Here is a 13,312-nt window from a genome sequence, read left to right as displayed (position 1 = left end):
CTCCCCCATCCCGAGCCCACTCCCCGACCCCGAGCCCACTCCCCCATCCCGAGCCCACTCCCCTACCCCGAGCCCACTCCCCGACCCCAAGCCCACTCCCCGACCCCGAGCCCACTCCCCCATCCCGAGCCCACTCCCCTACCCCGAGCCCACTCCCCTACCCCGAGCCCACTCCCCCATCCCGAGCCCACTCCCCCATCCCGAGCCCACTCCCCTACCCCGAGCCCACTCCCCCATCCTGAGCCCACTCCCCCATCCCGAGCCCACTCCCCCATCCCGAGCCCACTCCCTGACCCCGAGCCCACTCCCCGACCCCGAGCCCACTCCCCCATCCCGAGCCCACTCCCCTACCCCGAGCCCACTCCCCGACCCCGAGCCCACTCCCCGACCCCGAGCCCACTCCCCCATCCCGAGCCCACTCCCCTACCCCGAGCCCACTCCCCTACCCCGAGCCCACTCCCCCATCCCGAGCCCACTCCCCTACCCCGAGCCCACTCCCCTACCCCGAGCCCACTCCCCCATCCCGAGCCCACTCCCCCATCCCGAGCCCACTCCCCTACCCCGAGCCCACTCCCCCATCCCGAGCCCACTCCCCCATCCCGAGCCCACTCCCTGACCCCGAGCCCACTCCCCGACCCCGAGCCCACTCCCCGACCCCGAGCCCACTCCCCCATCCCGAGCCCACTCCCCTACCCCGAGCCCACTCCCCTACCCCGAGCCCACTCCCCGACCCCGAGCCCACTCCCCCACCCCGAGCCCACTCCCCGACCCCGAGCCCACTCCCCTACCCCGAGCCCACTCCCCCATCCCGAGCCCACTCCCCTACCCCGAGCCCACTCCCCTACCCCGAGCCCACTCCCCTACCCCGAGCCCACTCCCCGACCCCGAGCCCACTCCCCCACCCCGAGCCCACTCCCCTACACCGAGCCCACTCCCCCATCCCGAGCCCACTCCCCTACCCCGAGCCCACTCCCCCACCCCGAGCCCACTCCCCCGCCCCGAGCCCACTCCCCCGCCCTGAGCCCACTCCCCTACACCGAGCCCACTCCCCCATCCCAAGCCCACTCCCCCATCCCAAGCCCACTCCCCCATCCCGAGCCCACTCCCCGACCCCGAGCCCACTCCCCGACCCCGAGCCCACTCCCCCATCCCGAGCCCATTCCCCCGCCCCGAGCCCACTCCCCCAACCCGAGCCCACTGCCCCATCCCGTGTCCACTCCATAATCCCGAGCCCACTCCCCTACCCCGAGCCCCCTCCCCTACCCCGAGCCCACTCCCCTCCCCGAGCCCACTCCCCCATCCCGAGCCCACTGCCCCATCCCGTGCCCACTCCCTCATCCCGAGCCCACTCCCCTACCCCGAGCCCCCTCCCCTACCCCGAGCCCACTCCCCTCCCCGAGCCAACTCCCCCATCCCGAGCCCACTGCCCCATCCCGTGCCCACTCCCTCATCCCGAGCCCACTCCTCTACCCCGAGCCCACTCCCCCACCCCGAGCCCACTCCCCCACCCACTCCCCCATCCCGAGCCCACTGCCCCATCCCGTGCCCACTCCCTCATCCTGAGCCCACTCCCCTACCCCAAGCCCACTCCCCCACCCCAAGCCCACTCCTGCAACCCGAGCCCACTCCCCCACCCCGAGCCCACTGCAGCTTTTGGTCTGTGTGTGTTTGAAGGTGTGTTCTCTGCCATTAGTCCTAAACTTGCCTTTTTCTACCTGCGTCCACCTTATCCCAGTCGTGGGTTAATTGGAAACAGTGCTCAGGATGAGCCTTGCCTGGTTTGAGTTGGGGGGGTTGTCGGGAGTTAAAACCCACCCCGATGTTTGAAACTGATGCTCAGTATATCCTCAATGACACTGAGTGAAATAAAAATCTACTGAGGGAGATTGAAACCTGCTGTTCCACCCGAAGGGTCCTGCAAAGGTTCTTGAAGCACTTAGGTCACATGTTTGGCAACCTATGACCCTGAGCTGAGCTTCTGACCCCCTCCTTTCCATAACAAAGACCGCCCATTTCCACTTCCATAACATCGTCCATCGCCGCCCTTGCTTCAGCTCATCTACTGCCGAAACCCTCATCCAGGCCTCTGTTACCTCTGCACTTGACTATTCCAACACACTCCTGGCTGGCCTCCCACATTCTACTCTACATAAACTTGAGGTCATCCAAAACTCGCTGCCCGTGTCCTAACTCGCACCAAGTCCCGTTCACCCATCACCCCTGTGCTCGCTGACCTACATTGGCTCCTGGTTAAGCAACGCCTCGATTTTAAAATTCGCATCCTTTTTAAATCCCTTCACGGCCTCGCCCCTCGCTATCTCTGTAATCTCCTTCAGCCCCACAACCCTCCGAGATCTCTGCACTCCTCCAATTCTGGCCTCTTGCGCATCCCCGATTTTAATCGCTCCACCATTGGTGGCCGTGCCTTCAGCTGCCTGGGCCCCGAGCTCTGGAATTCCCTCCCTAAACCTCTCCGCCTCTCTCTCCTCCTTTAAGACGCTCCTTAAAACCTCCCTCTTTGACCAAGCTTTTGGTCGCCTGTCCTAATATCTCATCATGTGGTTTGGTGTCAAATATTATTTGATGATTGCTCCTGTGAAGCGCCTAGGGACGTTTTCCTATGTTAAAGGCGCTGTATAACTGTGCTGCTGTTAATGTAATTGTATCTATCTCTTCAGGTGAACCCAGAGTATGGTCATTTTAAAGAAACCCTTACTGTTGTGACACGAGAACGAGATTTGGCTGTAAAGGAGAAGGACGAGCTCCGAGTCAAGCTGGAGAATTTAGAGCATGTTCTGAAGGTGAGGAGCGGGGGACCAAAGACTGGCTCCGCCCATTGATGCTTATAGGATGGGGCGAGGTCACAGTTCAGCTCTTTCCCAAGGGGGAAACTGAAGTGAAACATTCATTTTAGGAAGAAGGGTCGGGGGTGGAATTCAACTTGGAGGGGAGTTCACAAAACGCCAAGAGCAGATTGGCTGTACGTTACTAACCCGGGGCAGGAGGGTATAACGGGCAGAGCGCGTAACGGGCGGGGCGGGTAACGGGCGGGAGGGTATAACGGGCGGAGCGTGTAACAGGCAGGGCGTGTAACGGGCGGGTGTGTAACGGGCAGGTGTGTGACGGGCGGGTGTGTGATGGGCGGGCGTGTGACAGGTGGGCGTGTGACAGGCGGGGCGTGTGACGGGCGGGGCGTGTAACGGGCGGGGCGTGTGACGGGCGGGGCGTGTAACGGGCGGGAGGGTATAACGGGCGGAGCGTGTAATGGGCGGAGCGTGTAACGGGCGGAGCGTGTAATGGGCGGAGCGTGTAACGGGCGGGTGTTTAACGGGCAGGTGTGTGATGGGCGGGCATGTGACGGGCAGGGCGTGTGACGGGCGGGAGGGTGTAACGGGCGGAGCGTGTAACGGGCGGGGCGTGTAACGGTTGGGTGTGTAACCGGCGGAGCGTGTGACGGGCAGGTGTGTGACGGGCGAGGCGTGTGAAGAGCGGGGCGTGTGACGGGCGGGAGGGTGTAACGGGCGGGGCGTGTAACGGGCGGGGCGTGTAACGGGCGGGGCATGTAACGGGCGGGGCGTGTAAGGGGCGGAGCGGGTGACGGGCGGGGCGTGTGACGGGCGGGGCGTGTGACGGGCGGGTCGTGTGACGGGCGGGGCGTGTGACGGGCGGGGCGTGTGACGGGCAGGCCGTGTGACGGGCGGGTATGTGACAGGCGGAACGTGTGACGGGCGGGGCGTGTGACGGGCGGGGCGTGTGACGGGCTGGGCGTGTGACAGGCAGAGCGTGTGACGGGCGGAGCGTGTGACGGGCGGAGCGTGTGACGGGCGGGGCGTGTGACGGGCGGGGCGTGTGACGGGCGGGGCGTGTGACGGGCGGGTGTGTGACAGGCGGGCGTGTGACGGGCGGTGCGTGTAACGGGTGGGTGTGTGACGGGCGGGTGTGTGACGGGCGGGCAGGTGTGACAGGCGGGCGGGTGTGACGGGCGGTGCGTGTAACGGGTGGGTGTGTGACAGGCGGGGCGTGTGATGGGCGGGGCGTGTGACGGGCGGTGCGTGTAACGGGTGGGTGTGTGACAGGCGGGGCGTGTGACGGGCGGGTGTGTGACGGGCGGGTGGGTGTGACGGGCGGGCGGGTGTGACGGGCGGGCGTGTGACGGGCGGTGCGCGTGACGGGCGGGGCGTGTGACGGGTGGGGTTTTTATTGGGCAACTGACTCACTACTGTCTGTAGAAGTTGAATTTAATCCCCTCATGTCCTACCTGCGGAATCATTAATTAGTCAAAATCTAAACGAGCGGCTTCACACCAGGGAGTTTGTGGAATGCTCGTTTGGCGGACTAGCAATATTAGACATGCAAACACTGGGCAGTGTGAGCACCGCTGGTGCCACTGAGTAAGAGGGGAAAGCAGTCAATGTTACTGTGGAGATGTTTCTTAACATTCACAACCTTTTAACAAACTCCACCATTCTGGCCGAGAGTGCTTGGGATTGTGCTAAACTGCCCAGGACAAGGAAGCATTTTTGAAATTGGATCGCCAAACGGCGATAGCGAATCAACAGCTCCGGTTTGCTCTACATCCATTGTTCTTTTCCATTGACCAAGATGAATTTTACCCCTTTTGTGTTCACATCATCACAAGATACTCATGGAAAAGGAAGGCCATTCGGTCCATCTTAATTCATCCACAACAGCCCTCCATTCCCCACATTCCATCATTTAGTTGTTTCTTAAAAGATTCCAGGGTTTTTCCCTCCTGCCACACTCCCGCACCAAGTGTCACTCACTCTCTGTGTGAAGAAGAATCTCCTGATATCAGTCCTAGAATTCCTGTTTACTAGTTTGAACCTGTGTCCTTGTTCTCCATGGCCTCGCCCCTCCCTATCTCTGTAACCTCCTCCAGCCCTACAACCCTCTGAGATCTCTGCGCTCCTCCAATTCTGGCCTCTTGTGCATCCCTGATTTCCATCGCTCCACCATTGGCGGCCGTGCCTTCAGCTGCCTGGGCCCTGAGCTCTGGAATTCCCTCCCTAAACCTCTCCACCTCTCCGCTTCTCTCTCCTCCTTTAAGACACTCCTTAAAACCCACCTCTTTGACCATAATACCATTCACCAAGTTATAGCCCTCTGAAAGATCAACTCTCAGACGCATTTTTCCCAGACTGTCTCTCCGGTCTTTCCCCATAGCTCAGACTCTGGAATCAGCCTCGAGCCTCTTCTCTGCTTTGCCTGCAGTACTAACCCTAGTTTTTTGTTGACCAGAACTTGTCGCAGTGTCTTACGGTGCCAGAGTAATCGGGCAATTTAATCCTGACTTCCTCTGATTTGTATGACTATTAGGCCAGAAATCACCCTGTTTATTTAAAGGGAAGGAGGCTGCCTACGTTCACCTGTCACACGAAGGCCTTGCAACAGCTTTTCTTCCCACTCCCGCATCGTTACCTCTGGTGTCCCCCGAGGATCTATCCTTGGCCCCTCCTATTTCTCATCTACATGTTGCCCCTCGGCGACATCATCTGAAAACACAGCGTCAGTTTCCACATGTACGCTGCCAACGCCCAGCTCTACCTCACCACCACTTCTCTCGACCCCTCCACGGTCTCTAAATTGTCAGACTGCTTGTCCGACATCCAGTTCTAGATGAGCAGAAATTTTCTCCAATTAAATATTGGGAAGACCGAAGCCATTGTTTTCGGTCCCCGCCACAAACTCCGTTCCCGAGCCACTGACTCCATCCCTCTCCCTAACATCTGTCTGAGGCTGAACCACACTGTTCACAACCTTGGGGTTGTACTTGACCCTGAAATGAGCTTCTGACCACATACCCGTGCCATCACTAAGACCGCCTATTTCCACCTCCGTAACATCACCCGTCTCCGCCTTGCCTCAGCTCATCTGCTGCTGAAACCCTCATCCATGCCTTTGTTACCTCTGGACTTGACTATTCCAACGCACTCCTGGCTGGCCTCCCACATTCCACCCTACATAAACTTGAGGTCATCCAAAACTCACTGCCCGTGTCCTAACTTGCACCAAGTCCCGTTCACCCATCACCCCTGTGCTCACTGACCTACATTGGCTCCCGGTTAAGCAACGCCTCGATTTCAAAATTCTCATCCTTGTTTTCAAATCCCTCCATGGCCTCGCCCCTCCCAGTCTCTGTAATCTCCTCCAGCCCCACAACCCCCCGAGATATCTGCGCTCCTCTAATTCTGGCCTCTTGAGCATCCCTGATTTTCATCACTCCACCAGTCGGCTGTGCCTTCTGTTGCCTGGGCCCTAAGCTCTGGAATTCCCTGCCTAAACCTCTCCGCCTCGCTACCTCTCTTTCCTCCTTTAAGACGCTCCTTAAAACCTATCTCTTTGGCCAAGCTTTTGGTCACCTGCCCTAATATCTCCTCATGTGGCTCGGCGTCAAATTTTGTCTTTTAATACTCCTGTGAAGCGCCTCGGGACATTTTACTGTGTTAAAGGCGCTGTATAAATACAAGTTGTTGTTGTTGTTGAGTTGAGGGGTGATGCAGAAGGAAGCGTATTCCAGCAAGGAGTCAACAGCTTCAGGAGAGTGGGTGGGGTGGGGGGGGGGGAGGAAAATAAATCTTTCATCGACGAGTGTGAGCATTCTTCGTGCAGCTCAGGTCTCCCACAGAGTTAATCCCATGACTAGAATATTCACGGAGTAACAATGGGGAGTTGTGTTTAACCCTCTTATGTGAAAGACCTTCATAATTCAACCACAACTTTGACATTTGTAATCCTGCAGCCATCCTCATCCTCAGATAAATGCGGTTTCCATGGTTACCCACTAAGGACTTTCCGTCAAGCACATAAAACATGTGACGAGAGCCTCACCGTCCCATCGTCCTGTTTTAACACCCGACTTCACGTCACAGTTATCATTTAGTAGCTGGCTAAAGTTTAAATAATCAGTGGACGTTCAGAGCAGTTTCTAAATGTTTCGTGTTAGTTCACTAATGTGGCTTTTATATTTAAATATCACAAAACATCAAACCCATTAACCGAGCAAAATTAACATTCTAAAGGTGAAAGTGAACAACAAACTGGACCAGTGTCAGATCTCTGGGGGCATCGGACCCCCCCAACCCCCTGAGCCCCCGAACCTCCCGAGACCCCCGACCCCCTGACATCCACCCAACCCCCCGAGATCCCCGACCCCCCGAGATCCACCCAACCCCCCGACACCTCCCGACCCCCCGACGTCCACCCAACCCCCCGAGACCCCCGACCCGCCGACATCTACCCAACCGCCCGACACCTCCTGACCCCCCCCCCCCCCGATTTGGATGGGGTTGTAGATAAGGGTAGTATCTATTAATGAGTTGTCGAGGAGGTCTTTGCCTCCCCCCTCTAGGCAAGTTTGATCAAGTTGTGTCCGAACATGTTTTTCCCTGTCATCCTGGTCGGTGGATGCTTCTACAGGTCTGGTTGAGATTTTTAGGTAATGTTTCATGTCTGGTTGTCCTATAATGAGGGAACAGGCCAATTGTGGTACCAGTCCTACATCTAGGGTCACCGTAATTCCATATATAGTAATGTGGCGGAGCCACTAAAGGACTCAGATCGTTTGTATATAATTCCCTTTAACAACATGTTAGCTACAGCCTGAGTCTGTATCTTTATTTATATTGTTTACTTGTACAGAGCGTGATTACTTTAACAGCGCGGGTAAACGCGATGACGTCACGCCGTTCATCACGTGATCCCCCACTGGCGGGAAGAACGTGATGACGTGATGACATCAACCACGGGACCGCCCGAGCAGTCCTCGTGGAGCCTCCGAACTGAGCAGACCTACACTCGATGTTCTCCTGTAGTTACTTGTTTAAACCTGTTAGTTTCCATTAAACTTCATTTTGTTTGATCGCCTGAGTGGACCTCAGTCTTTGGATAGGAACAAGACATTCCTACATTGGTGACCCCGACTTTTGCGAACGGTTTTCGCAGAAGATACTCAACATGGAAACGAACGTCGTTACCTTGAAGCTACCGCAGTTCTGGGAGCAACAACCAGCCGCGTGGTTTATCCAGGCTGAAGCCCAGTTCGCCATCAGGGACATCGTTGCGGATCAGACCCATTATTATTACGTGGTCTCCGCCCTCGACAGCGCCACAGCCTCGCGGATCGTCAGCCTACTTGGTAGTCCGCCTACTGATCGCAAGTATGACACATTAAAGGCGCGGTTGCTACAGGTCTTCGGGCTCACGAAGTCAGAGCGCGTCCGCCGGCTGCTCGCTAAGCCCGGCCTCGGGGACTCCAAACCGTCCGAGCTCATGAGCCAAATGCTCACGCTCCTCGGTTCTGAACCGGAATGCTTCCTCTTCAGGGAGCTATTCCTCAGCCAACTACCGGAGCAAGTTCAGGCTGCCCTAGCCAGGTCCGACGTCACAGACTGCGCGGAGCTTGCTGCCGCAGCGGACAAGATTTTCGCGGTAACACAGCAGCACTGCGCTACCACGAGGCGCCCATCCCCCACAGACGCTGCTCCAGCTCCTCAATCAGCGGGGTTGTGCTTCTACCATGCCCGTTTTGGCGCGAAAGCAAGATGTTGCCGCCCTCCCTGCAGCTTTTCGCTCAAAAAAAAACATCTACAGCAACCCTGGCGAAAGAGGACCGGGTCTAACGAGCGCCCCGCGACTGCGATGGCCATCGGAGATTCGGGAAAGCTTCTCTTCATCACCGACTCCCTATCTGGTCGATGTTTCCTTTGCGACACCGGGGCGCAGTGTAGCATCCTACCTGCGTCACATCTCGATATACAAGCTGGGGGCCACGGCCCCTCCCTCGTGGCGTCTAATGGCGCGGACATTCGGACCTTCGGAAGGCGGCAGGTTCAGGTGTGTTTCGGCGGCCAGCGCTTCCACTGGGAATTCATCACGGCCAAAGTCTCGCAGGCCATCCTCAGGGCGGATTTTTTGTGCGCCAACGGCCTCCTGGTCGATGTCAGGCACCGCTGGTTGATCAATGCGGCCACGTTCCACTCCATCCCGTGCCACCGCGGTAACGCCATGCCGCGCACTGTCTCCTGTGCGTTCCCACCTCCAGATGACTTCACTCGCCTCCTCGGAGAGTTCCCAGATCTGACTAGGCCCAATTTCTCCTCCTCGGCCACGAAACATGGTGTAGAACATCACATCACCACTACTGGCCCCCCGGTTTACGCAAGGGCCCGATGACTCGAACCCAGCAAGCTCGCGGCTGCGAAAGCGGAGTTCGACACGATGGAGCGGCTGGGGATTATTCGCCAGTCGAATAGTCCCTGGTCTTCGCCTCTCCACATTGTTCCGAAACCCGGCTGCGGCTGGCGGCCATGCGGCGACTACCGACGCCTGAACGACACCACTACTCCTGATCGGTACCCGATCCCGCATATTCAAGATTTCTCGGCCCAATTGGCGGGAAATACTTTTTTTTCAAAAGTCGACCTCGTCCGTGGTTACCACCAGGTCCCCGTGCACCCGCAAGACGTCCTGAAGACCGCAGTCATCACCCCATTCGGCCTGTTTGAATTTCTGCAGATGCCGTTTGGCTTGAAGAACGCTGCACAGGCTTTTCAGCGCTTGATGGACTCCGTGCTTCGGGACCTAAAATTCCTCTTCGTCTACCTCGACGACATCCTCATCGCCAGCCCTAGCAAAGAGGAGCACTTCTGCCATTTGCGCACCCTCTTTACACGCCTCAGTCAGCATGGTTTGATTATCAACCCGGCCAAGTGCCAGTTCGGCCTGCAGCGGATTGATTTCTTGGGCCACCGCATCACATCAGACGGCGCAATTCCCTTACAGACGAAGGTCGAGGCGGTTACATCTTTCCCGCGCCCGCAGACCGTCAAGGCCCTACAAGAGTTCCTTGGGATGGTCAATTTTTATCACCGGTTCGTCCCTAAGGCGGCCCTGCTTATGCAGCCCTTGTACGAGGCCCTCAAGGCCAAGCCCGGTAAGGATCCGATCAGCTGGACGGCCGAGATGGACCGGGCGTTCGTCGACACCAAAGGCGCCTTGGCCAACGCAACCATGCTGGTGCACCCGCTTCCAGGTGCCACCATCGCCCTTACCACCGACGCATTGGACTACGCAATCGGCGCAGTGCAGGAACAGTGGGTGAATGGGACGTGGCAACCGCTGGCGTTTTTCAGCCGTTAGCTACGGCGAAACGAAAGAAAGTACAGCACTTTCGACCGGGAGTTGCTGGCCCTTTTTCTAGCCATCCGCCATTTCCGGTTCTTACTAGAGGGACATCCGTTCACGGCTTTTGTAGACCACAAGCCACTAACGTTCGCTATGGCCAAGACCGCCGAACTGTGGTCAGCTCGGCAACAACGTCACCTGACGTTCATTTCAGAATTCACCACGGACATTCAGCATTTGTCCGGTAAGGACATCCTGGTGGCGGATTGCCTCTCCCACGCGACTGTTCACGCAGTCCAACTCGGAATCGACTATGCCCTAATGGCTGCGGATCAAGCCTCGGACCCAGAGGTCCAATCATACAGAACCAGCCCCTCTAGCTTCCAAGCGGCCGACGTCAAATTCCATGCCGCAGGCACCACGCTACTTTGCGTCGTCTCCATGGGAGCTCCCCGCCCTATCGTATCAGTCGCCTGGCGCCGAAAAGTTCGATGCTATACACGGGATGTCACACCCTGGCATGAAGGCCTCGCAAAGGCTGATGTCATCAAAATTCGTCTGGAGGGGTATGCACATGGATGTCCGCGACTGGGCCAACACCTGCGTGGTCTGCCAAAAGGCCAAGGTACAGCGTCATGTTAAAGCTCCATTGGCCACTTTCGTTGTTCCGGAGCGTCGGTTGGACCTCGTGGGGCCACTTCCACCTTCTCAAGGTTTTACACACATCCTCACAATGGTAGACCGCACCACTAGATGGCCAGAGGCAGTTCCTTTGGTTTCCACCACTTCGGCAGACGTAGTTAGAGCTTTCATCTCCTCTTGGGTTGCTTGTTTCGGGGTACCGGCGGACATGTCTTCCGATCGTGGACCGCAGTTTTCCTCTGAGCTCTGGAACGCTGTGGCTCAGGGGCTCGGCACCAAACTACATCGCACCACCGCCTATCATCCACAGGTGAACGGCCTGTGCGATCGATTCCACAGGTCACTCAAAGCCGCTCTGTGGGCCAGTCTTCAAGGCGCGGGATGGGTGGACAGACTTCCATGGGTCCTTTTAGGTCTTCGTACGGCGCCCAAAGAAGATTTGCAATTGTCCTCGGCGGAACTCGTATATGGCCAGCCACTCCGAGTACCAGGGGATTTCATCCTGTCTCCAACAGAGCCATGGTCCGCATCCCAGCAACTCGTCAGCCACCAGGAGGCAGCCAGATGTTTCGCTCCAGTGCCTACGTCGCATCACGGCTTACAGAGCTCCCATGTTCCAGCTGAGCTGAAGAGTGCCGAGTACGTGTTTATCCGCCACGACGCCCATCAGGATCCACTCAAGCCCCCTTACACTGGCCCCTTCCGCGTCATAGAGCCGGGAGACAAAACCTTTTCGGTCGATATCGGAGGTAAACCGGACCACATTTCGGTTGACCGGTTGAAGCCGGCACACTTAGACCTGGACCGTCTAGTTGAGATCGCTCAACCGCCAAAACGTGGCCGACTGCCCACAGTCGCCGTGCCAGATCCACCACAACCGCCCGCCAGCTCGACCACCGCCCATCAGCTTCCACTTCAGGGTTACAGAAGTTGCTCGGACAAGCTTGTCAGGCCTCCTCGCCGTCTCACTTTTGCTGTTAAAGACAATTCTGGGGGGGCGCATGTGGCGGAGCCACTAAAGGACTCAGATCGTTTGTATATAATTCCCTTTAACAACATGTTAGCTACAGCCTGAGTCTGTATCTTTATTTATACTGTTTACTTGTACAGAGCATGATTACTTTAACAGCGCGGGTAAACGTGATGACGTCACGCCGTTCATCACGTGATCCCCCACTGGCGGGAAGAACGTGATGACGTCATGACGTCAACCACGGGACCGCCCGAGCAGTCCTCGTGGAGCCTCCGAACTGAGCAGACCTACACTCGATGTTCTCCTGTAGTTACTTGTTTAAACCTGTTAGTTTCCATTAAACTTCATTTTGTTTGATCGCCTGAGTGGACCTCAGTCTTTGGATAGGAACTAGACATTCCTACAGTAATAGGTATTTTGTAAAAATTAATTATTTGGGTTTTACCTTGTGTGAATCCCCCCCCTAATGATCTTTTACAAATTGGGCTCCCCAAATCTGTCCACTTAGTTTTTATAATTGCAGGATCTATTACAGTGTAATCAGCTCCCGTATCAAACAGGGCCTTCACTTGTGTGTTTGTGGGCAAGGTTGCCAAGGCATAGGGGAATTCAAGGGGCCCTGGCTGGGTGCCAGGCTTCCAGTCCTGGGATTGTTCATCCTCAGGATCCTGAGTTTCATTTGCTGCTTTGTCTTTAATCATTTTAACTATTTTTTGTTCCTCCCTCTTGGGGGTATCGTGCTTTCCAGATCCTTTAGGGGGTTTGTCGGACCGTTTATTATCTGGACGATCCTCCTGTTGGGGTGGACGCTGGTTCTGTCGGGAATCTTTTTGATCCCCATTTCGGTTTTCCCGGTATCCTCCCATGGCTCTGATAGTTTGGGCCAGTGTAAAAGCTGTCCCCATAGGGAGTCCACTGTCCTTCGCTTTCCTTTCGAGGTCTAGCCCCTCGTCTATCCCATCTTTCCAGAGAGAAATCTTTCTCATGTTGTGGGCGAGTTGGGTGTGTAAACCATCTGGAATACCCTCTTGGGGGTCCCGAGCCACGAGTTTGTGTCTGGGCGGAGTGGACTTGAGACTTGGGTCTATACAGTCCTTCTTTCTGAGTACCAAAGGTAACTTCTCATTATAGATTTAATTTGGGGTAGACCTAAGAGGTCATAATTTAATTGGATAATGCGATTGACACTATCCCATCTTTGTTGGTTATCTTGATAATCGTTTAGAGCACCCTCACAGGCAATTTTGAGGGCTGTATTTTGGTATTGATTGGCCAGGCAACCGTGGAAAATGTCCCAGTTATCCTGTGTAAGTACTTTGCCTAATCTGTAGGCAGCTCCTAGCCCTTTAGTTGTGGCTGCATTAGTGAGTATTTCCTTGATGGAACCCATTACATGCCCTCCCTGAGTTGCCGTGAGAACATAAGCGTATATTTGAACCCAGTTGTTGCACTGGTTTAATGGGGGAATTAAGTCTGAACTTAGTATCATTTGCAGTAGTTGCCTCAGGTGTTGGGCATTCCAATCTTGGCAACAGGTTTCCAATTTATCAAGGT

The 13,312-nt window shown here is 56.4% G+C and overlaps 1 protein-coding gene across 1 annotated transcript in view; it reads left to right on the top strand.

Annotated features, from left to right (window-relative positions):
- Positions 1 to 13,312, top strand: part of rimbp2b (RIMS binding protein 2b) — a 349,606-nt gene that overhangs the window by 201,747 nt on the left and 134,547 nt on the right. The window contains exon 5 of the mRNA XM_086011890.1: positions 2,679 to 2,801. The gene's annotated coding sequence lies outside the window, so the exon portion shown is untranslated. The remainder of the gene's footprint in view (positions 1 to 2,678; positions 2,802 to 13,312) is intronic.

This window comes from Somniosus microcephalus, chromosome 19, assembly GCF_052327205.1.
Source record: "Somniosus microcephalus isolate GS21.2 chromosome 19, FLI_Smic_1.0, whole genome shotgun sequence".
In the NCBI taxonomy this organism is placed as follows: domain Eukaryota; kingdom Metazoa; phylum Chordata; class Chondrichthyes; order Squaliformes; family Somniosidae; genus Somniosus; species Somniosus microcephalus.
Note: the sequence above shows the minus strand (reverse complement) of the source record. Positions and strands in the feature narration are given on the sequence as shown.